The 25,937-nt window shown below is 35.9% G+C and overlaps 1 long non-coding RNA gene across 2 annotated transcripts in view; it reads left to right on the plus strand.

The window, feature by feature from the left end:
* Nucleotides 1-23,048, plus strand: part of LOC117196885 (uncharacterized) — a 60,398-nt gene extending 37,350 nt beyond the window's left edge. Inside the window, exons 6-7 of one of the 2 annotated variants that reach the window (XR_007472587.1) lie at nucleotides 4,759-5,231; nucleotides 21,659-23,048. This is a non-coding gene — a long non-coding RNA (uncharacterized LOC117196885). Of the gene's footprint in view, nucleotides 1-4,758; nucleotides 5,351-21,658 lie in introns of those variants that run through there. The other variant, XR_007472586.1, reaches the window with a different exon arrangement.
* Nucleotides 23,049-25,937: the final 2,889 nt, after the last annotated feature.

A 25,937-nucleotide genomic window follows, 5' to 3' on the forward strand; every position in this document is an offset into this window, starting at 1 on the left:
TAAGTGTTCTTCAAGATTTCCTTATACTAATTAAGATCTCACAGTTGTTCCGACAGTTACTCTTTTCCAGGGCAACTTGTATATTTCACGTGCTCAGTATTGATTTTTCTTTTTTTTTTTTTTTTTTGTGGTACACGGGCCTCTCACTGTTGTGGCGTCTCCCGTTGCGGAGCACAGGCTCTGGACGCGCAGGCTCAGCGGCCATGGCTCACGGGCCCAGCCGCTCCGCAGCATGTGGGGTCTTCACGGACCGGGGCACAAACCCGTGTCCCCTGCATAGACAGGCAGACTCTCAACCACTGCGCCACCAGGGAAGCCCCTGATTTTTCTTTTTTTATTAGATACGTGATGTGACTGCATGTTATGCTACATTTGGCTGATATCATCCCAAGATGTGTTCATGGGGTCCACCCTCCTGATTGCATAAGGAAACCAAAATTCAGTGATAAATCAGCTTTGATAATAAAGAACACAAAGAAAAATGATAAATACAAGTATTATTGGCTTTAGTAGTTGGTCTAATATTGGGAGCTGATCATGTCATAATAAAAATAGAAGTTAAGAATCATTAACTGTTGCAGTAACCGGGATACCTAAAACCCCTCTATAAGGGGAAACTGCTCTATAAGATGCTCTATAAGCAGCTGCTTTATAAGATGGAAACAGACATTCAGAATCCACAGTATATTCCTTGTCTTCAGGTGCATCCTTATCTAAAAAAGAATCCCTAAAGATTAAGAAGGACAAATTCTATATTTGATTTCGAAGCCTGTTTTGAGATGTGTGCATTAATGGCTCCTTTTGAAATAAGATCATCTACTCCCTCCCCTCCATTGCTTCTTTTAATCTTTCAAGCTCTTACCATATACTATTTTAACCAGTGGGTGAATGTAGAGGTATAGGAAATATGCATATGATATTACCTTCATAAATTCACCAATCTTGTGCAAAATAGGGTGCATAAGCAAATAATTTTATTACAAAGTGACAATTTCTTCCAGAGGAGTAGTAAAAGGTCCTCTGAAAGCATGAAAAGGAAGATATTCTATGATATTTCAGTTGATTTTTGAAGGATCAGTAAGAATTTTTACAAGCAGAGGTAGAGATAGGACAAGTCAGGCAAATCACGTAGATATCACGTTTCAAAAGCTGTAAGAACTTCATGTGGCTGGAGAATAAAGGTGAATAACAAGGGGCAGAAAAAAAGTGGTTAAAGGTAACCATGATGAGATAGGTAAGAGTCTAGATTGAACAAACCATGTCTGTGTACAAAAGTAGTTTGGACCTCACCTTACATACAAGAAAGGGTTTTAAAACATATTTGTCATATTTGTGTCTCGTGGATGTGCGTAGATGGGTAGAGGATTAGATGGGAAGAGAGGAATAGAACAATCAGTTTTGATTGAGTTGAGAACCTTACTCCTGTTTTCATGTGTGAGACTCAGCCTTGAAAGAAACTAAGTAGCAGACTGTCAGATTTGTATTGATCAAATGTGAAAGCATGCGAGATCTGCATACCCTTTGGAGGGCTGGCTGACACTGTGTCTGCCTTGCACATGGTAGAGAGTGTACAGCCAAAATATTGAGTGATTCTCATTCCTTGTGGTTCATTAAGATAAGACAAAAAGGGGTGAGACTCACATTTTCAGCTCCACATCTCTAATAGAGAAATGTCAATGGCTGGTGGCAAATTGGAATGACAAAAGATTACCCCTTTTTTTTGTATTTCCAATGGAGATGCAGCGTATGATAAAAGTGTGTGTATAATCTAGTGTCAAAATCCAGAAAAATAATTCCAGACCCAGTTTAGTGATATTGTCTACAATTCTCTATGTTAGTCTGACATAAAGATTCTTTCTAGTGTCAGGGGGAGTGTCTCATGAAAAATTATAATACGTGTAATATAGAATCATCTAAAAGAAGAGGCACACTACTTCGCTGATTATTTGAAGGGATGTTTCATAAATAGACAATTTAATAGGAATGAACAAAACTCCAGTGGCTATTTGAATTATAATATTTTCTTTTAGGGTGGAAATAGTTTAGTACGGTATGTGGCTGGCCAAGACATTGCACCTGAACTGAGTGTGTAAGCCTCTAAGTCAACTAATTCCAAAAAGGAAAAGCAGCAATATATTATTCATTCATTCATTCACTTATTTTCTACTTCCTCAGAATTGCCATTTTAAATAGCTTTACAAAGCACTGTGGATACAAAGTTAATAAAAATAATGACTCCACTCTTGAGGAATTTTCAGACTAGCAGAGATAAAACATAGACATGCAAACAATAGACTGTAACACAATGCAGCAAGTACAATGGAAAGATGGAAACAATTCTGTCTAGGATCCTCCAGGAAGGGTTCACAGAAGTGATATCAGAATTCTGTCTTGAAGTGTGGATGGCAGTGAGCCAGGTTTAAAGGGGAAAGTCATGCTAACAAAGAAATTACAGCTAAAAAATGTAACTAAGAAACATATTTTTAAAATCTTAAGGTATAATAGAATGACACTTTCAAAAACAACGATAAACAGTAGGTAACGGATACATCTGAAATCAGTAAGCAACTTGGAGCTCTGTCTTTTCAGGCCATGCTGGATAGTCTACTGCATTTTGCCAAAATCAATAAGAAAGTAAAATCTTTCATTTCATTCAGTGGTAAAATTTCTCCTCCTTAATGCCATGATTTTCTTCCATCATACACTCATTTTTAATAGCAGCATCAATAGAAACACTGTTTTGGATATAATTATATAAAAACACAATATTGAGAGCCTGCCAATTATATATTTAAAATTTTAGTTTAATGGAAAATAATTACTGGACTTCGAATTTCATCTCTTGAATTAGATTCTTAATGTTGTTTCTTAACAAGCATACAAATTCAAGCAACCTATTTACTGTGTTCTTAGAACCTTAATTTAGTAATGTTTAGAAAGGAGGTAATTTCCCTGAAATGGAAGAGACAAATGCTCACTGGATCATGCTTTACATTGAAAATGTAAAATGCTATAAATGTGAATGTGGCATTATTATAATAATGATTATCTGTGATATCAATGCTTGTCTATTGAGGTAGAAGTAGAATGAATGTCCTGTTAATGAGAAATATATTCTGCTTAGCTTTGCCTTTTGGAAGAGAATGGGGGACTCTTAAGCAAAACTATCTATTTTCTTATCTTAGGCCTACTAATTACTAGTCATGTGACAATCAGCTTACCTTTCTGAATCTCAGTGTTTCTCATATGTAAATTGTCAGCGGAAATAGCTAACACCTATACATGTAATATCTTTGCATTTACAATATGATTTTGCATATAATAGTTGGGTAATTTACAACAAGCATATTAAGTTAGCAATTGTATAATCCCCATGTTTCTGTATTAAAAACTGAACCTCAAAAAAAGTGTATCACTTGTTGGAAGCCACAGTTTAACAGCTCAGGGAGAAGAATTTTTACTTCTCTCATTTGTTCTTATATCTTAGGTTCTTTTTTTTTTAACATCTTTATTGGAGTATAATTGCTTTACAATGGTGTGTTAGTTTCTGCTGTATAACAAAGTGGATCAGCTATACATATACATATATCCCCGGGGATCTTGCCTCTCCCTCCCACCCTCCCTATCCCACCCTCTAGGTGGTCACAAAGCACCGAGCTGATCTTCCTGTGCTATGCGGCTGCTTCCCACTAGCTATCTATTTTACATTTGGTGGTGTATATATGTTCATGCCACTCTCTTAGGTTCTTTTTAAATACCATGTAGTTGCCTTACTGAATTCTAGTTGCACTACATTTCTTCAGGGCTGTGAGGAGGACCAAATGAAATAATATATTGAGTCTAATTAAATTAATGCCTATGCATAAGGCACTGTTACTGTTTTCACATTAGAAAATGATATACTTGTGCTTATTTCCATGTATATATGAGACTTTTCATATTCACTTTAAATTATATGGTTAATATTTTATTCCCCCAAATTATAATATAAAATAAATGTTATTCTGGAATTTTTATGCTGATGATTTTTTGTAAGTATAGAAGATTTTAATTCTATTCCAGATACATAAGATAAGGCAGCAATGCCTTGCTAGTTTGAGTGTTTTAGGAAAGAAAAAGCCCATTCAAACCACAGTTCCTCCTAGTTCACACACTTAGGCTCTGTTTGCTTAGGTTTCATTATAAGCTATGGCATCCTCAAAGAATTAGCTGTGCGCAAGGAAGAAATCTTCATTCCCTGAGAATAATCAACTGAATCACCCTGGGATAGGAAAACAGGAGTGAAACAAGGATTTGAGTACTTTCAAGCCCAGTATTAGATTTGAGGACCCTTGTCTGCCTACACTAAGGGATTTTAAACAAAAATGTATCCATTTACCTTAAGAAGTACAAAGTTTATTTAAGAGCCCCTGATTTCTTTAGAATACGATATGAGTCTCGGCATTGAACAGAAACGTGATTTTGCAACATGTGTCCATATGTGGTTCACATACTCCACATGTGTTCTGTCAGTGGGTCCTGTGACCTCGCTGTGGATCACATGTGTTTTACATATGCTTTGTATGGTTCACATCTGTTTTAAACATTTTTTTTTCCTGACAGTAGACACTCTTGTTATATTACCATTTGCTATAATAATTAAATTCAAGGAACTGAACTTGAGAGCGTTTGTGGGGGAGGGCATTTGTTAGTTTTGATTTATATTTGGTGCTGTATTCAGTGATACCCATTATAACTGCTTATCGTATCTCTTCGTAGGCATACTGTTGCTGCGTTTAACCTCACTGAAGCCAGACTAATCTAGAGATGTTCTTAGCTTCCTGTGACTCATATGAAGGTTATCATTTTAGAAGAGACCTTGAAAACATACTCTGGATTTAGGGGGGAAAAAAAACTCTGACATTTCCAAGAGGAAAAGCTTTTTTTAAGTTTTATATTGTAGATGCAGAGCTTAAAGCATTTAAACACATACAGCAAGCAATATAATATGAATCATGTAACAAAAGTTAAATTTAAGTGAAAACCTTGTGTGGTATGTTGCAGTCACAAAAGAAGATACAAAATTAATGTGGACACCTGCTTGTTTTACTTGTATCAGGAGAAAATAAAATTAATTGTCATTTAATGAATTGCTTTCTGTTGTAGCACACTTAATTATCTCTTCCTGTAACCCCAAGAAGTATCTTTTCAAACTCACAGCTGTATCTGAATAGGGGCTACCAACTAAAGAGGTAAGCAATACTTTTTAATAATTACAGTGTATTTGTTTTCATCTGTCTTTACGGAACATTGTAAAATTAGACACCTGCCCCTTGAATAAAGCAATACCGAGCTTAATGAAGTCTGAGAAGCAGTGACTCTATTTTGTATCTTTTCTTGATGTGTGGATGTAATGCTCATTAGCGTTAATAGTTCTTGGAAATAAATGAAGAATATTGGATTGAGGCTACCTTCTCCAAACACTAAGTAGGAACCTGTTGCCCCCCAGCCAACAAGGTACCTAATGCTCAGTTGGCCAAATGTTAAAAGAGATTTGGTGCTGTAGGCAATTAAATCCATAGTCTGCCCCTGTGGACCAGGCAGCCATAAATAAGCATTTAAAAAGAATCTCAGCCTTTAATGAAGAACAGGGGAATTTTGATCAGTAATCAGAAACAGGTTTGGAGGTACAGGGACAGTGGCATGCGTATTTTGATTTGGTGCATAGAACATGCCTTGTTTTAGAAACATTCCAAAGAATGGATCCCAGTGTACTAGTAAATGTTCAGTGGGTTTTGAAAAGTTGAAGAATTTAGAGTCAGCCATCTAGAGTAGAAAGAGGAATCCTTAATTAAAAATAAATGGTATAGAATGAAATGAGACAAAGAACAGGTACACCAGAAAAAAGGAAAATGTATGAAATACGAAGTGTAGCAATTCTAATGCTTGCAGGTGCTGCATATGAATGTGTGTATATATTTAGAAAGAACTTTTAAATAAAAACGAAAACATGCTTTTATCTTATAGTTTGTAATAACAAGCACATTAATGCAGTGTATGAAATCAACCCAGCTAATGAGGCATCAGAATTCTCAGGAGGAAACACAGTTCCATTCCCATATAGTTAAATGTACTTAAAACATACTAGAAAAACATTAAAAGCAAAGGTAGGTCAGAGGAAAAAAGTAAGAACTGGTAATGGAAGAAACACATTTAGACGGACAAAATGTATGTAGTTTAAAATACTTCATCTTGTAGTATGTAGTTTAAAATACTTCATTCATACTTCACTTACTATTCTAACTAAACTGAATAGTCAAAACTTGTCATTTTTTTCCTTCTGCTTGGAGTCAGTAATCACTCCATACATCTTATTGTGTTTGAGATTGAAATTCAATGAGCTGTGGATTCAGAGATACAATGTAAGGCAAACAATGTCTAAATGTGGAGAGGTGGTGGAAAGTGGTACCAAGAATTGGTAAGGCTGTCCCTTTGCTTCACACCATGCAGCTGCCCATCATACTTTCAGAGATGATCTCTTATAACTCTATTGATGCCTTGTTGGATGGGGTGGACATAAAGGTATTTCTGTTATTTATCATCATGCTAACTTGTACGAGACAAATGACCAGCAGTATGTTGTCAATGTATGAAAGTCATGGGCACATCCAAAACATCATGACAATGATGAGTCTACCCCTTGGATCTTATTCCCAGAGTAACCAAATCTTGACAGTGTACCTCACTGCTTCCTTGATACTCCCACTAAGTATCTAATAGTCATCTCACATTTAAACAAATTCACAGTGAGATTTCTGATTCTCTCTGATTCCCCAAACCCCACCCATCCCACAATTTTGCCAGCTCATTAAAGTCAACTCCATCCTCCCTTATACTCATACCAAAAACACTGCAGTTGTCCATAACCTCCTTGTTTCTCTCAAACCCATATCCTGTCTATGAACAAACACCCTTGTTTCTGTCCCTAAGGACTGTATACTCAGAATACAAATTCTTTTACCATCTTAATCATTGCTATCCTCATCCAAGATATTATCATTTCTTGCCTGGATTATTGCAACAGCCTTCTAATTGCATTGGCTCTTGCCCTCTTTCAATCTATTTGCAACACATCAAAGACACTTTTTGTAAACCATGTTTGATGATATTTCTCTACTCCAGTTCTTCAATGCTCTCAATGCGCTGAGAGTAAAAGCCACATTTCTTACAAAAGCCTGCATGATCCCATGTCTTGGAGCTTCACAATCATTCTTCTTTCCTCATTTTGCTCTAGACATACTGGCTTCTGCAATGCCCTACACACCAAGCATGACTTTGCTACAGGGTATTTGCACTTACTGTTATTTTTCCTTCAAACACTCAGGGCTCAAATACGCCCATGGATTATTCACTCTCTTCCTGTAGGTCTCTTCTCAAATGTTAACTCATTGGAAAACTGACACTCCCTAACTTTTGCAGTTTTTCTTTGTAGCATGTAACTTCACCTGATACAGCATTCATACATCCACAGTACCTACCATAGTTTCAGGCACATAGTATTTATTCAGTAAACTTTTATCAAATGAGTTAATTCCCTCATCACAAGTGGAGAAAAATAAAGCCCTGGAAATCTTATCAAGTCTCAGCTTGTCACAGAAAACTACAGACTAAAGAGGTAGAAAGTAGTGTCCATACAACACAACATCAAAGAGAAGAGCTTTAGCTATTTGTTCTCAGGACTGTCCAGAGGCTGTTGAAGGACACTCAGTGGAAAAACAGACATCAGACATTCTTCACACGCTTCCTCTGTGCTAGTGATTTTTTTTCCTGAACACATAGAAGATTCAAACTTTATGAGGTAAAGACTACCGTCATCTCCTTTTCAATAGTGACCAAGGACTTCCAAGGTACAGAAATATTAAATAACTTGTCCAAGGCACTTGGTCAGAAAGTGTCAGAGTTGGCATTGAAACTAAGGCAAGCAGGCTTAGTTTCAATGACTTAATAGAATTTGACTTAATAGAATTTCTGGACTTTCAAATCTAAGTAATTCGGAAATTATTGTGACTCTGCCCGCTAGGCCCTGGCACCACCCAGGATTCTGTAACGCTGTAAAACTCACAATATGTGATGGGACAGACACCTCTATATCTTTTTTTCTTATTGAAGTACATTTGATTTACAATGTTGTGTTAGTTTCAGGTGTACAGCAAAGTGATTCAGTTATACATATATCTATATCTATATCTATATCTATCTATCTATATATATTTTAGATTCTTTTCCCTTATAGGTTATTACAAAATATTGAGTAGAGTTTCCTGTGTTATACAGTAGATCCTTTTTGGTAATCTATTTTACATATAGTAGTGTGTATATATTAATCCCAAACTCCTAATTTATCTCTCCTCCCAATGCTAAATAGATCAAGTCATGGACAGTTAAGTTTAAAAAGATATTATTCTCAATAGGATGATTATACCCTTAGGCTATGAGCTTAAATGTCTTTGCGTAATCCATTTGTTGTAGAGTAAGACCAGGCCCATTTGTAAAGTTTTGACTTTAACCACTTTCAAATTAGAACTATTGCATTTCGAGAAATTCTGTGATTTACATCTTATACATTTTATAAGCCCAATAGAATATCCCATAGAATTAAGACACTTAATATTTATATGAGAGGTATAGATTTTTTTACTCCTGTAGTATTCAATATGCTGTAATATTAGTTTGTATTCACAGGTATATGTCGGTGTGGACAAATACCACAGATGCACGCTCACACACACACACACACAGTAGACACACATGCTTGCATTTCTCCTTGGAAATATCTGACAATGCATACAAGGTTAGATAATGTGTTTGCCATTGGAGTTTGGCCTTTGTGCTTGAAAATATATTTATTAGCTATGAGAAAAATTCCTGAATTCAACTTAAGAAAAGAAAAATCTCTTTAATTTTAGTTTATTCTCCCTTACTCTTAAAGATAGAAGACAAATGAAAGTTTATAGCATGATTTTCCCTATGACTAAACTGAGGTACAGAAAATTTCAATGGCTGTGCAAAAGGTATACTGTTACTAAGCAGCAAAGAAAGAACTTGATAGTTGGCGTGTTGCTTCCCAGTCTATTGCTTTGTGAACGTGCAGATCAAGAGAGCAGAGACAAGTATTTATCTTAAATAACCAAGCCGCAGGCTTCTTAGAAACAGATAAAGGTTCTTTATGGCTCCCAGGGGTCCTTTGTGTCACTATTATTGTGTCACATTATTTCTGACCCTTCTTTAATTTACTCACTTAATTTTTTGTATCTCTTTTTATATAAAATGAAACACTGACATTTCAAAAAATGATTGTATCAAATGATAGTATGTTTTGAATATAAATGTATATGTACAGACAGATAAATAGATAGACAAATAGATCTCATTATTTCTACTACATTGATAGACATTTAATATTCAAACTCAGAATCGACGTATCTGGGGAGAGGTGAGTCCAGGGGTAAACAGATGAAAATAAGCAGCCCTTTCCTTTTGACATCAAAAGTAGAAAAATCCAGTCTTTTCTCCTAATTTTTTTCTTGTTCTTTTGACAGCAGTCCATTTCCCATTATTTCAGGGCTGGTTGTTATACTAGTCTTTATTTTTTATATTCATAAACTCAGCTTTTATACTTTTCTCATAGAAAACACTTCACTCTGCTTCTTTTGTGGATTAACATTTAAAACAAAAGATGAACAAAGTAGGAAGTAGGCTCGTTTATACGCGATCCGTCCCAGTGTATTGGTGAGTATTCTAAGCTCTGAAGAGCTTTTAAGAAATATAAGCTCTTAATGCTAAGATCGCTATTGTGTTAACAAATACTTTTCTATAAACTCAAACTCCCCAGCTGTATGAAACATCACTTTATTTATTTTTTGGTTTTAAAAAAATTTATTGCAGTCAAGACATCTATCTTTTAAGATGATGCATTTTGAATACATAGTTGGGTTAAGCCTTATTACTTTGGTCTAATAAACAGAGAGATGAAAATTGAGCTGCTGGATGAAGCCCTAAAACTCTGACATTTGTGTCACTTGCCTCAGCCACCTGGTTGCCTACAAAGAGATCCTGACCTTTGTCCCAAAGCATTGCTGTGGGGATTAAATAACGAATAGCTGCAAGTGATTTTGAAGGGCAACTTGGGATGACTTTTGGGTGTTAGTTTACCCTGGGTGCCCCAAAGAACAATCCAGTGCACTTGTACTGTGGCGTCAGACTTGACTCCTAGCAGGTAACCAATATGCTTTATTTTGATTATAGTAGGAGGCCAGGATTAATAACAATACTCACTTAAGGATGAAATTATATTCAGTCCAAATAATGGATGAACTTACAATTCTGGACTTTTCTTATTGTTCTCTTTCAAAGTAAAAAAGAGTTAGAGAAAGCCAAAAGATGTTCATTATTTTTTTTTAATTTTTATTTTACAAATGCCCAAGCAAAAGATTATTTTCTTGGGCTAGGGTTTTGTTATATTTTTTTCTTTAAAATGTGAAGAGCAAGTGCCTTATTAAATTAATTGAAAAGGCTGATGCAGTTTTTCAGTGTAGACTCCATAAGCTTTTGTCAGCAGATTGGGTATGAGTTATTGTATAGGCAAAATGATATGGACAACTAATTATTTGAATGGTAAATATCAGTCAAATAATGAAACTGCTTTAAAATATACATCTTAAAATTTAAATAAATTTATTCACACCAGTATTTTTTTTTTATCTTCAATTGTAAGAGAAATTTGTTAACAGTGATTTATCCATTTTGTTGGAATATATTTGCCATACTTATTCTTGAAATAGGTTTCCATTATTCACAAGTAAAGATAATCCTGTCCATTCCCCACTGCCCATCCCCCCAGCCCAGGTTCTCATTATCTCACACCTGGGCTATTGTCTATTTCTCACCAATCTCTCCCCTTCCAATTCTTCCTAGACAACATATCCACTCTGTCTTTTATCATCCCATTTATGTGACCTCTCCCATTTTCTAGAGGATAGAGTTCAAAGCCCATATTCTTGCCGTGAAACCATTCTACATGCTCCCTTTCTTTATCCTCCTAATTTTATCTTTGCTTTTATTTTTCTACATAAAGCTTTTACTCCAGCCAAATGACTTTATTAATTAGTCCTCTTGTCCATTAATTCAATAACTATCTACTTATTATCCACTCCATGTAAGATTGTGTTTCTTGTGTCTGTGATGATTCTGAAGGATGCAAGGCAGCAGCTCTCTGACCTGCTCAGCTATGAACATGCTCTCTCCAGTCAGGAGTTATTCACCTGCTCCTTTCCTAGTTTCACTTGAAGACTTCCCTGGAACATTCTAGTCTTAATGATCAGGCCTCTTCTACATATATAAAGACTGCATCACTATATCAGTACATTTGCTCTATCAGTTAATCCACAGAAAGACAGGAGCTTATGTTTGTTTCTAGCCTATGAAGGCCCTTTACAGTATCCTTCATATAATACAATCTTAATAATTATTGATTGAGAGGAAACATAAGGAAGTAAAAGAGAATATGTTTTAAGTCGGACACAAGCGTGAATCCTGTTTGTGCTCCTGTCTAGCTGTGCTTAGGCAATTTTATTTAATCCTTCTGAGTGATTTTTCCTCATTTAGTAATGGGCATGATAACTACGCCATAGGGAGCTCTGAATGCTAAATAGTTAATCACCTTTTCTCTTGATGATGAAGAGGAACTAAAATTAGAACTTGTGAATTTATTCTTTGGATAATCATTTTTTCCAAGGAAAGATTACAAAAGAATCATAATCCATTCCTGCCACAATCAAACATGAATTGTCTTTCTGGTTTATGTATATGTTTAATATTTACATATGTGTGATTGCATTATGGCTGATTTTCTTTGAAAATCAGAAGGTCTGGTTTTAATATTTGTCCATAAATAGAAGAAACAAATTTCTACTTGCAAGTGTCATTAAGCATAGTTTTCAAGAGACTGAAGATTTGTCTGTTTTAATCATAATTGCCTAGTAACAAACTTCATAGCACAATATTAATGAGTTCAGATAATATCTAACTTTTTCAATGGCTCCATTTGTGGTGTAGACAGCTAACGTCACTCAGGAAGAAGTGGGTCTACTTATCTGGATTGTGGAGCAGCATTTCCACTGCATATGCCATAGCCCAGTCCTCCAGGTTTTAGAAACCATAGGTCCTGACACCTTGCAGCTCTCAGCAAAGGAAACTGTCACCATAGGAAATTAAAGTGCCAACCCCTCAACCAGAGAGAACCGTCATGGTGGTTAGTTCTGCAAGCCACCTAGCTATTTCCTGAGCTTTTATAAGGAATGGTACCTTGAGACCGCAAACATGGTAGACACTTAACATCCTTCTCTAGGGCCTGAAGCATCACAGTGTCTGAGGGTTGTGCGAGCAACTTAGGGACTTGTAAAATGTTCTCAAAAATGCAGAAGATATAGATGCCTATGAGAGAAATCATTAGCAAATTCACTATTTTTCTCACCTCAGAAGGGGAACCAACTTGGACAATTATGAAAAACAAAAGAATAACATTTTAGATTTGGGTAAGATACAAATTAAGCAGTTGATCGAGTGCAATCATTATGACTATCTCTTATTTGCTTTCTTCTTTTTTGTTGTTTTTAACAAGTCTTTAAAAAAAATTGTGGCGAGATGTATATAACATAAAGTTTGCACATGGTTGTGCATGTCACCACTATCCATCTCCAGATTTCTTTTCAGCGTCCCGTCTTGTACCCGGTCAACAATATTTCTCCCTTCTTCCCTCCTGATTCCAACCTCTGCAAACCACTCTCCTTCCTTCTGCTCTATGCATTTGACAGCTCTAGGTACCTCATGTACTGGCTTTCTTTTCTTCACCTTTCACTCCTAAACATATACATTTTTCAATGTGTTGTCTTTGGGAATGTGGACTTACTTACAAACCATTTGCTAAGAAGTGCTGCAGCGCAGTGAGAACTCCTATGCTGGTGGTTTGATCTGTGCCGGTGGTTGATCAGCCCAGCTTGCTACTGCCTCTGCGGAGGGTGGCTTGGTGGGCCGGCCTCGTGAGCGGCTCCTCAGGTTTACTTTGAGAGACTGTATGTGACCCTGCTGAGGCAACCTTTGGACCACAGATGCCCATGCAAAAACTTTTACCATTAGAGTGTAATGGAAAGCAGATTTTCACATTCAGGGAAAATGTGATTTCAGAAATATTAAAGATCTTTATGTGGAAAAGGCATCTTTTTAACTGAGTCCCCACAGGAAACACATTTCCCCTTGGGTGTTATGTAACATAAGCATGGTTCGGGCTTTGAGATAGAGTTCAGGCAATTTAATGGGGGACAAGCAACAAACTCAAGCTATCCAGACTTGAACTTGAAAGAAATACAGATGGAAAAAATATAAAATGATCAAAATTTATACAAGATTGCTCTGATCAGGAAATCAGTTCATCAAAAGCAATGGTTTGCAGAGTATTTATAAGTCCATAATTTGAAATATTCCTTTCTCCATAAGCTGCCTTTTAATACTTCATTGAATGATAAATCAAGGCAGAATACTATACGTAGTAAATTCCTACAACTGACTAATCCTTTCATAATTATTTGTGTGTATAGAGAATAATGTACTGCTCTGCAGAGAATACCAGGTTTGAATTTACTTAAATTACCTTATTAACATAAAAATTGGAAAAATATGTATTCATTTGTCTTTGGACCATCTCTTGGTGTTATTATCTCTAGCAATAATAATCATAATATTGTATACACTACTCATAATTAAATCACTTTTTTCTTTTCATTTATAAAATGCTGAAGGTTTTGCACACTCATTTCTAAATATACAGATGTCAAGGCTAAGGTACTACAAAGTCATTAAAACTGAATTTTTATGCATTGATCTAGCAGGAAGCAGTTTCCCCTGATGTCAGTGAAAGAAAATTGCTGTTTTTTTCTCTGTGACCCTTCCCAGAGAAATAAACTGGCATTTGTATATTGTAAACAGCCAAACAGCATCTTTTAAATATAAAACTTTACAGTCAAGTGCCAGTAGTTAGATCTGATATGAATTTTCTGATGAGCATTATGGTATAATGTGTAAAATGCCAGGAAAACAAAGACTTATAGGAAGAGAATTCCTCAAGGGAAACCAAGCTCCAAACCTGTCAATCAAAACCTCAGGCACATTTCTATCCCTATATCCAGCCAGTGGTATTGCTACTGAGCGAGAAAGAATATAAAATCTGAATAACTGCACGGCACACGGTTGACCTTTGTTATGACCTCTGGCTTTGCATGTAAACAATGTCTTCACAGGGGAGGAATCATCAGTTTGGAGGCAGAGAATTTGAAGAAACATCTTTGCCAAACATTTGCCTATGCCTATTTCCCATCATTCCTCATATATCCTGAATGGTCTTAGAGTTATAAGTATCAGTTAACTGCTATAGTACCTGCTTTGTACGTCACGTCCACTCTAAAATAAAAAGCGTTCGTAATTTTTTTAATCTTTATCCTTATCTTTCTCTCTTTTTTTTGAATTTAATTTTGACTGTAATGATCATGCCTAAAAATATCGATAATATTTTCATGAAATATTGAAGAAATACATGTCTTTCTCACAGACAGGCTAACATTGCAGTTCCTGTTGGTGAGAAATTTGGGGTCCTATTATGACAACCAAGCAGGGTTTGCACCTATCTGTCGCTTATCTTTCCAGCTGCAATGATTTTCTCATGGTTGCAAGCACAACAATGTATTTTTTTAAACATCTTTATTGGAGTACAATTGTTTTACAATGGTGTGTTAATTTCTGCTTTACAACAAAGTGAAGCAGCTATACATATACATATATCCGCATATCTCCTCCCTCTTGCATCTCCCTCCCACACTCCCTATCCCACCCTGTAGGTAGACAAAAAGCACCGAACTGAACTATCTCCCTGTGCTATGTGGCTGTTTCCCACTAGTTATCTATTTTACATTTGGTAGTGTATATATGTCCATGCCACTCTCTCACTTCATCCCAGCTTACTCTTCCCCCTCCCCGTGTCCTCAAGTCCATTCTCTACATCTGCGACTTTATTCCTGTCCTGCCCCTAAGTTCGTCAAAACCATTTTTTTTTTTTAGATTCCATATATATGTGTTAGCATACGCTATTTGTTATTCTCCTTCTGACTTGCTTCACTCTGTATGACAGACTCTAGGTCCATCTACCTCACTACAAATAACTCAATTTCATTTCTTTTTATGGCCCAGTAATATTCCATTGTATACATGTGCCACATCTTCTTTATCCATTCATCTGTCAATGGACACTTAGTTTGCTTCCATGTCCTGGCTACTGTAAATAGAGCTGCAATGAACATTGTGGTACATGACTCTTTTTGAATTATGGTTTTCTCAGGGTATATGCCCAGTAGTGGGATTGCTGGGTCATATGGTAGTACTATTTTTAGTTTTTTGAAGGACCCTCCATACTGTTCTCCATAGTGGCTGTATCAATTTACACTCCCACCAGCAGTGCAAGAGGGTTTCCTTTTCTCCACACCCTCTCCAGCATTTATTGTTTCTAGATTTTTTCATGATGGCCATTCTGACTGGTGTGAGATGATACCTCATTGTAGTTTTGATTTGCATTTCTCTAATGATTAGTGATGTTGAGTATCCTTTCATTTATTTGTTGACAATCTGTATATCTTCTTTGGATAAGTGTCTCTTTAGGTCTTCTGCCCATTTTTTGATTGGGTTGTTTGTTTTTTTGATACTGAGCTGCATGAGCTGCTTGTAAATTTTGGAGATTAATCCTTTGTCGGTTGCTTCATTTTCAAATATTTTCTCCCATCCTGAGCATTGGCTTTTCGTCTTGTTTATGGTTTCCTTTGCTGTGCCTAAGCTTTAAAGTTTCATTAGGTCCCATTTGTTTATTTTTGTTTTTATTTCCATTTCTCTAGGAGGTGGGTCAAAAAGGATCTTGCTGTGATTTATGTCATAGAGTGTTCTGCCTATGTTTTCCTATAAGAGTTGTATAGTATCTGGCCTTACAGTTATTAAGTCTTTAATCCATTTTGAGTTTATTATGTTGTATGGCATTAGGTATTGTTCTAATTTCATTCTTTTACATGTAGCTGTCCAGTTTTCCCAGCACCACTTATTGAAGAGGCTATCTCTTCTCCATTGTATATTCTCACCTCCTTTATCAAAGATAAGGTGACCATATGTACGTGGGTTTATGTCTGAGCTTTCTATGCTGTTCCATTGATCTATATTTCCGTTTTTGTGCCAGTACCATACTGTCTTGATTACTCTAGCTTTGTAGCATAGTCTGAAGTCAGCCAGCCTGATTCCTCCAGCTTTGTTTTCCTTTCTGAAAAATTGCTTTGGCTATTCGGGGTCTTTTGTGTTTCTATACAAATTGTGAATTTTTTTGTTCTAATTCTGTGAAAAATGCCATTGGTAGTTTGATGGGGATTTCATTGAATCTGTAGATTGCTTGAGGTAGTAGAGTCATTTTCACAATGTTGATTCTTCCAATCCAAGAACATAGTATATCTCTCCATCTGCATGTATCATCTTTAATTTCTTTCAGCAGTGTCTTCTAGTTTTCTGCATACAGGTCTTTTGTATCCCTAGGTAGGTTTATTCCTAGGTATTTTACTCTTTTTGTTGCAATGGTAAATGGGAGTGTTTCCTTAATTTCTCTTTCAGATTTTTCATCATTAGGGTATAGGAATGCAAGAGATTTCTGTGTGTTAATTTTGTATCCTGCTAATTTACCAAATTCATTGATTAGCTCTAGTAGTTTTTTGGTAGCATCCTTAGGAATCTCTTTGTATAGTATCATGTCATCTGCAAACAGTGACAGTTTTACTTCTTCTTTTCTGATTTGGTTTCCTTTGATTTCTTTTTCTTCTCTGATTGCTGTGGCTAAAATTCCAAAACTACGTTGAATAATAGTGGTGAGAGTGGGCAATTTTGTCTTGTGTCTGATCTTAATGGAAATGGTTTCAATTTTTCACCGTTGAGAACGATGTTGCATATGGGTTTGTCATACATGGTCTTTATTATGTTGAGGTAATTTCCCTCTATGCCTACTTCCTGGAGGGTTTTTTTGTTTTTTATTTTTTACATCTTTATTGGAGTATAATTGCTTTACAATGGTGTGTTAGTTTCTGCTTTATGACAAAGTGAATCAGTTATACATATACATATGTGCCCATATCTCCTCCCTCTTGCATTTCCCTCCCTCCCACCCTCCCTATCCCACCCATCCAGGTGCTCCCAAAGCACCAAGCTGATCTACATGTGCTATGTGGCTGCTTCCCACTAGCTATCTATTTTACATTTGGTAGTGTATATATATCCATGCCACTCTCTCACTTTGTCACAGCTTACCCTTCCCCCTCCCCATATCCTCAAGTCCATTCTCTAGTAGGTCTGTGACTTTATTCCCGTCTTACCCTTAGGTTCCTCATGACATTTTTTTTTCTTAGATTCCATATATATGTGTTAGTATACGGTATTTGTCTTTGTCTTTCTGACTTCACTCTCTCTATGACACTCTCCATGACAGACTCTAGGTCCATCCACCTCACTACAAATAACTCAATTTCATTTCTTTTTATGGCTAATATTCCATTGTATATATGTGCCACATCTTCTTTATCCATTCATCCTATGATGGACACTTAGGTTGTTTCCATCTCCTGGCTACTGTAAATAGAGCTGCAATGAACATTTTGGTACATGACTCTTTCTGAATTATGGTTTTCTCAGGGTATATGCCCAGTAGTGGGATTGCTGGGTCATATGGTAGTTTTATTTGTAGTTTTTTAAGGAACCTCCATACTGTTCTCCATAGTGGCTGAACCAATTCACATTCCCACCAGCAGTGCAAGAGTGTTCCCTTTTCTCCACACCCTCTCCAGCATTTATTGTTTGCAGATTTTTTGATGATGGCCATTCTGACTGGTGTGAGATGATATCTCATTGTAGTTTTGATTTGCATTTCTCTAATGATTAATGATGTTGAGCATTCTTTCATGTTTTTGTTGGCACTCTGTATATCTTCTTTGGAGAAATGTCTATTTAGGTCTTCTGACCATTTTCGGATTGGGTTGTTTTGTTTTTTTGTTATTGAGCTGCATGAGCTGCTTGTAAATTTTGGAGGTTAATTCTTTGTCAGTTGCTTCATTTGCAAATATTTTCTCCCATTCTGACGGTTGTCTTTTGGTCTTGTTTATGGTTTCCTTTGCTGTGCAAAAGCTTTGAAGTTTCATTAGGTCCCATTTGTTTATTTTTGTTTTTATTTCCATTTCTCTAGGAGGTAGGTCAAAAAGGATCTTGCTGTGATTTATGTCATAGAGTGTTCTTCCTATGTTTTCCTCAAGAGTTTGATAGTTTCTGGCCTTACATTTAGGTCTTTAATCCATTTTGAGCTTATTTTTGTGCATGGTGTTAGGGAGTGATCTAGTCTCATACTTTGACATGTACCTGTCCAGTTTTCCCGGCACCACTTATTGAAGAGGCTGTCCTTTCTCCACTGTACATTCCTGCCTCCTTTATCAAAGATAAGGTGACCCTATGGAAATGGGTTTGTTTCTGGGTTTTCTATCCTGTTCCATTGATCTATCTTTCTGTTTTTGTGCCAGTACCATACTGTCTTGATTACTGTAGCTTTGTAGTATAGTCTGAAGTCAGGGAGCCTGATTCCTCCAGCTCCGTTTTTCGTTCTCAAGATTGCTTTGGGTATTTGGGGTCTTTTGTGTTTCCATACAAATTGTGAAATTTTTAGTTCTAGTTCTGTGAAAAATGCCAGTGGTAGTTTGATAGGGATTGCATTGAATCTGTAGATTGCTTTAGATAGTAGAGTCATTTTCACAATGTTGATTCTTCCAATCCAAGAACATGGTATATCTCTCCATCTATTTGTATCGTCTTTAATTTCTTTCATCAGTGTCTTATAATTTTCTGCATACAGGTCTTTTGTCTCCTTAGGTAGGATTATTCCTAGATATTTTATTCTTTTTGTTGCAATGGTCAATGGGAGTGTTTTCTTGATTTCACTTTCAGATGTTTCATCATTAGTGTATAGGAATGCCAGAGATTTCTGTGCATTAATTTTGTATCCTGCAACTTTACCAAATTCATTGATTAGCTCTAGTAGTTTTCTGGTAGCATCTTTAGAATTCTCTATGTATAGTATCATGTCCTCTGCAAACAGTGACAGCTTTACTTCTTCTTTTCCGATTTGGATTCCTGGAGGGTTTTTATCATAAATCGGTGTTGAATTTTGTCAAAAGCTTTTTCTGCATCTATCCAGATGAACATATGGTTTTTCTCCTTCAATTTGTTAATATGGTTTATCACATTGATTGATTTGCATATATTGAAGAATCCTTGCATTCCTGGGATAAACCCTACTTGATCATGTTGTATGATCCTTTTAATGTGCTGTTGGATTCTGATTGCTAGTATTTTGTTGATGAGTTTTGCACCTATATTCATCAGTGATATTGGCCTGTAGTTTTCTTTTTTTGTGATATCTTTGTCTGATTTTGGTATCAGGGTGATGGTGGACTCATAGAATGAGTTTGGGAATGGTCCGCCCTCTGCTCTATTTTGGAAGAGTTTGAGAAGGATAGGTGTTAGCTCTTCTCTAAATGTTTGATAGAATTCTCCTGTGAAGCCATCTGGTCCTGGGCTTTTGTTACAAGTATCTAATTTCTATTTTCCACTCTATGCTTTTTATAGTCTATACTGCCCTCTGAAATATTCTTTCTCTCGTCTCTTCAGTGACAATCCTAGCAATATTTATAGCTGAACTCCTCTCTGAAGCTTTCTTTAATGATTTCAGACAAGTTTAATAGCACTTAATAGATTTAATACTACTTTTGCTCTTGTTCTAGATTGTGTGCTTGCATGTACAAATACATAAATTGCTTTTTAAATCAAATGTAAATTGCTTGGGACCAAAGGATATGTCTTCTTTTAACCCCTGTAGTCCTTTTAATGCTAACTTTCATTGTAAGACTATGAGGAGTCTTATCTCACTAAAAGCCATCCTTCTTTTAAATTATAAGGAGATGTGGTACATATATACAGTGGAATATTACTCAGCCGTAAAAACAGAGTGAAATAATGTCATTTGCAGCAACACAGATGGACCTAGATATTATCATACTAAGTGAAGCAAGTCAGACAAAGAGAAATATTATATGATATAGCTTATATGTGGAATCTAAAAAGATGCTACAAATGAACTCATTTACAAAACAAGAATAGACTCACAGACATAAAACCAATTTATGGTTACCAAAGGAAAATGAGAGAGTTGGAATAAATTAGGAGTTTGGGATTAACAGATACACATTACTGTATATAAAATATATAAACAACAAGGACCTACTGTATAGCACAGGGAACCATCCTCAATATCTTGTAATAACCTATAATGGAAAAGAATATATGTATAAATATTTATCACTGAATCACTTTACTGTATACCTGGAACTAACACAACATGGCAAATCAGCTTCAATAAAAATTTTGAAAAATAAAAAAATTAAGTACTGAGTACTAAAAAAATAAATAAATAAAATATAAGGTGTCTTTCTAAAATGAGAAGTAGTCTGTTCATATTGATTCGAACCTGAAATCCTTGCTAGCTGTGATAGGACCCTCTTTGATCTTACCTGTTCCTTCCTTCCAACTTCATCCCAAACCTACAATTGCTATTGTGCTCTTGTGACCAGGAATTGGGTGTCTTACAGCACACACCAGTGCATATGTTTATAGGTTCATCATCTCCCTGTCCTGTCAATCCTTCTCATTCACCTATTAATTCTTTTTTTTTTTTTTTTTTTGCGGTACGTGGGCCTCTCACTGTTGTGGTTTCTCCCGTTGCGGAGCACAGGCTCCGGACGCACAGGCTCAGCGGCCATGGATCACAGGCCTAGCCACTCCGTGGCATGTGGGATCTTCCCAGACCGGCGCACGAACCCGTGTCCCCTGCATCGGCAGGCGGACTCTCAAACACTGCACCACCAGGGAAGCCCACACCTATTAATTTTTAATCGCCTTTTAAGATTCAGGTCAAGTAACACTTCTTCATTGAAGCCTTGCCCCTGGAGACACATGCACTCTGCTATGAGTAACATCTGTCCTCTGATAGTGCCTGAGCTTCCTTCCCCTCTGTCTGGGCCAGCTTCATATTACACAGTATTCTAAAGTACTGTCAACGTCTCTTCTTTTCCCTGGGGCACTGTAAACTCTTCAAGGAAAAAGGGCTGTGTTTTATCTGTCCCTGAATTCCTTGCATGTGGCAGAGGACCATTACATGGTAAGCAGGTAACAAATCACACGAGAAGTGAGGTGACAAGAAAGCTGAATGACTGCTTCTCAAGTACATTGTGGTTTACTGCCTGGGGCTGAACTTCACTTACATCTTTAAGTAGGTTAATAATGATGACCCATAAAATAAGTGAATGTGTTTGTAAAACTGTAAAGTGCTATCCAGCACTGGTTAAATTTTAGTATGCGTGAAACTTTATCAAGGAGCATTGAATTTTAAATTGATTTTATTATGAATATGTACATTGTTAGGCCAAGTAGTGATGAACCTCACTGTTTTTTGCCTTTTCAGACTGTTTCCTTGCCACAGGTGATCACAGGCTTAGGCAAACCCAGACCGTATTTAGCTGTTGGCCTTCTGTTTCCCTTAACACAGGAGATGAATGCTAACCCCTTTTCCAGCTAGCTGCATGTGGAACAGTTCTGGCTTCAGTCCCCTGCCACCTGCCAGCTCTGGGATCTCAGGGTGCTCCTGGGAGAATCATAGGAATGCGGATGAACCCCTGAAAGAGACCTGATGGTGCAGAGAAGGCATCCGACAGAGGATCATGAAGCAGAGAGCAAAGAAGTGGGGTTGAAAAGAGGGAGGTATACGCGGAGATTGTTTTTCATCTCAAAATGTGCCATTGTATTCTACATTCTCCTTGAAACATTTCAAGGGCTCCATTTGCATATATTAGATGCTTACTTCTTTTCACATCATGTTCTCCATTCCTACCGAATTACGTGTCAATCTATGAACTGTTTCTCCTTTGTACTTCTGTCACTTTAGTACATTAACAATTGCAAGTAGAGGTTTTCCACAGTGTGTTTTCCTCTTGGTACAACTTCTTTTGAATCTATCCTGTGTATACAGAAAGATCTCAAGCGTGTGGGCCAGTCAGAATGAAGCCAAGCCCGCACTGGTGGAAGTCTACATTCTAGAAGGGCTCCAAAGACACAAGGACACACAGTTGCAGTGATTACAGTACTCAAACCTACCTAGATTAGTTGCAAAGATACTTCTTTAGCACTATTTTCACATTAATTCTATTATTGTTTAAATATAATTGCGTTTCTCTAGTTGATGTAAGTAAATCCTTTGCTTAAAATATTTCATTTTGTTTCAACTGTTAATTTGTTTTCTGAAATGAGTGTAATAAATACAAATTTTTATTTGTCCTAACAATTAAAATGCATGGATTAACCCCCAGCTTGTACAAATGCAGAATCATTACTATCCCTAACAATGTAAAACTCTGACAAATTAGATATCACTATTTCTTAAGGAAAATTGATCATAAGATAATTTTTGGACCTAAAAATCTGCATTTGTCTCAAGCACATTTAACATGCATTCATGGGAGAAGGATCATCTTTTTTCTGTTTCATATACAACTCTGTTAAGTGGATATCTTATGTTTTCTTACATTTCCTGCATATAATTTAAAGGAAAAAAAAGCCATCCAAAAAGAGAATAGAGGGAATGAATGTCTCAATCCTTTTTTAATTGTATCACTGATTCTTGGGGGGGTATAGTGTGATAGCTTCTGTATTTTCTTTACTCCCTCCCTCCCCAATTTTACTGAGTTGTGGTTGACTATAACATCGTATAAGTTTAAAGAGTACAACATAATGATTTGATACATGCATATAATGTGAAATGATTACCACAATAAATTTAGTTAACATCTGTCACCTCACATAGTTGCAACATTTTTTTTGTGAAGAGAACTTTTAAGATTTACTCTCTTAGCAATTTTCAAATATACAAAACAGTATTGTTAACTTTAATCATTATGCTGTGCATTACATCCCTAAGACTTTTTATTTTATAATTAAAAGTTTGTGCCCTTTGACCACCTTCAACTATTTCCCCTACACCCCAGCTCCCACATGTGGCAACCACTGATTTGATGCCTTTTTATGAGTTTTTTCTTTTCAGATTCCATTTAATTGAGGCCATACACTGTTTGTCTTTCTCTGATTTATTTCACTTAGTATAATGCCTTCTCTACTTTCTTGATGACTTGGTTATTTGCCCTAATTTAATAACAACAAAAAATGTTTATTGAAGACCCCTGTGAATATTAAGACTAAATTTACAAACTGTCTCACACGTTTACAAAATGTCTCACAGAGTTATTTAACTAATCTTTCTATTGTTTACACGTATTCTAACAACACATTTGATTCCCAGTTAATTTTCAGTTTATTTTAGTGAATTTTCTGGCCACTTTGGCCTCATAGTTGTTGATGAAAATAGTCTGTAAAAATTGAGAAAAATTATTTATCATTTTTTTCTGTTTTTTTGACAAATCTGTTCAGTCCTACATGCCTCAGACACTAGTATTTATTGATATTTTTGTTATAGTGTTTAAAGAATTTTTGTACCTTCTGTTAATGGTGATATCACCACCTTGCTACAGAATTAACCTTGTCTTCAGTTAAGCTGTGAGTAAATGTGGTGCAGCAGAAATGGGTGGCCTTCTACTCTGTTCACACGCGAACATGTGAACAAAAAAACGGAAAGAAACACAGTAAATTGTTGTTGTGACTGAAGTAACTTACTATGTAGGTCTATGGGTTTTAATTATTTCTTCCTTCTGGGATTCTACTTGCTTACTTCTTTTTTTCTTATACAGGATATGTCAACATTTAGAGCCAATTCTGTTCTTCAGTGATGTGAGAGAAATATCAGTTTAAACTTATGTCACTGGTTGCAGCAGGGGATTGGGACCATAAAAAAATGATTATGAATTCGGTAATATGCCTTGCATAAAGTGGTCAGAAAAGATCTGGACTTTTCCCAAAGACTTATAGAGCCTGAAAATAAAGCCTGGTTATAAGGGAAGAGAACTCTAAGAAGACAAACTTTCAGTTAAACTAAAATGAAAATAGCTACAGAAAAACATTTTAGCCAAATAAATCTAGCAATATTTTCAGAGTTTCAGTTTCAAAAAAAAAGAAAAACAAAACTAAAGAACAATAAGAGATATTTTTATATGTAAACCTGAGAGATGTGGCCAAATGATACTTCTTGGAAAATATGTGTGAATTTCTTATTTGATAATTTATATCAGTATGGACTCATGGATATATATTTTATTCTAAAGGGTAAAATCCAATGCTATCATATTAGTTTTGTTCTCATATTGATTATTAAGAGCTTCTACTCTATATTTAAATAAATATTTTAGAAAAAGTAAACTACGTAAACCATTCAAGTAGCTGGAAAAAAATGACAGGCATGAAAATTGTTTAAAGTAATTAATAATAAAGATAACAATTAACCAAATATAAAATATTTATAATTGAGAATGATATATATAAGAAACAATATAAGAAAACTAAATCCAGTGCTTTAAAGGGACCAAAGATACATTCTATGTAAACCAGGTTTTTATAAAGGCTATTAGTTTTGCGATTTGAAAGAGACTGAGAAACCATGCGGCTACTAATTATAATCTGCTGTGAATAAATTTGAAAGATAATATTATATGAAAAAAATTTCAGACACACATAAATGCTGAAATCAAATTAGGTCAAATTGAGAAACCAGAATAGACCAATGACTATAGAAAATATGTTAGAAATTGTACTTTATGCCTCTACTAAAATCTCTCCTTCTCCACCAGATCTACTGTGACCACTATTTAAAACTGTAGCCCCTCTACTCATTTCCTCTTTCTCAAACCCCTAGACCTTGCCCTACTTTTAATTCTCTTCAGCAGTATTTATCAATGTCTAAGATACTATACTGCTTACCTATTTATTATGCTTGTTGTTGACTGTCTCCCTCACTAGAGTGTAGTATCAAAAGCTCAAAGCTAGGGCTTCCCTGGTGGCACAGTGGTTGAGAGTCCACCTGCTGATGCGGGAGACGTGGGTTCGTGCTCCTGTCCGAGAGGATCCCACGTGCCATGGAGCGGCTGGGCCCGTGAGCCATGGCCGCTGAGCCTGCACGTCCAGAGCCTGTGCTCTGCAACGGGAGAGGCCACAACAGTGAGAGGCCCGCGTACAGCAAAAAAAAAAAAAAAAAAAAAGCTCAAAGCTGTTTGTCTGTATTGTTCACTGATATATCCCAAGAATCTTGGACATTTTCTAGTATATAGCAAACATCAAAAGTTTTTGTTGAATAATAATAAAAAAAATGAATGAACATAAAAAGCATTCCTATTAAAGTGAAAAAAATATAAGAGGCATGTTACATTACTATTATTACATGTTACTCTGGAGGTCTTAGACTATTATGACTAGAAAAAATATAAATCCATACATATATGTATATGGCAATTCATATATATAATTTGTAAATAATTTTGAAAATTATAGTTAAAACCTCATGTTTAAAATAGAAATAACAATCAAAATAAACCACAGAATCGTACCCAATATAAAAAAATACAAAGTTTTGGTGAAATGTATTTTAAAAGCCTTTAATAAAAAATTCTATTATGTTTCCGGATGAGAAGATAAAATTTCGTAAGAAATTTCACTTCTCTCTAAATTACTCTAAAAACATTAAAAACAATTACAATTAAAATCACAGTATGAAATTTCATGAGAGTTAACAAAATGATTATAAAATT

The sequence above is a fragment of the Orcinus orca genome, chromosome 17 (genome assembly GCF_937001465.1).
Source record: "Orcinus orca chromosome 17, mOrcOrc1.1, whole genome shotgun sequence".
NCBI lineage: Eukaryota > Metazoa > Chordata > Mammalia > Artiodactyla > Delphinidae > Orcinus > Orcinus orca.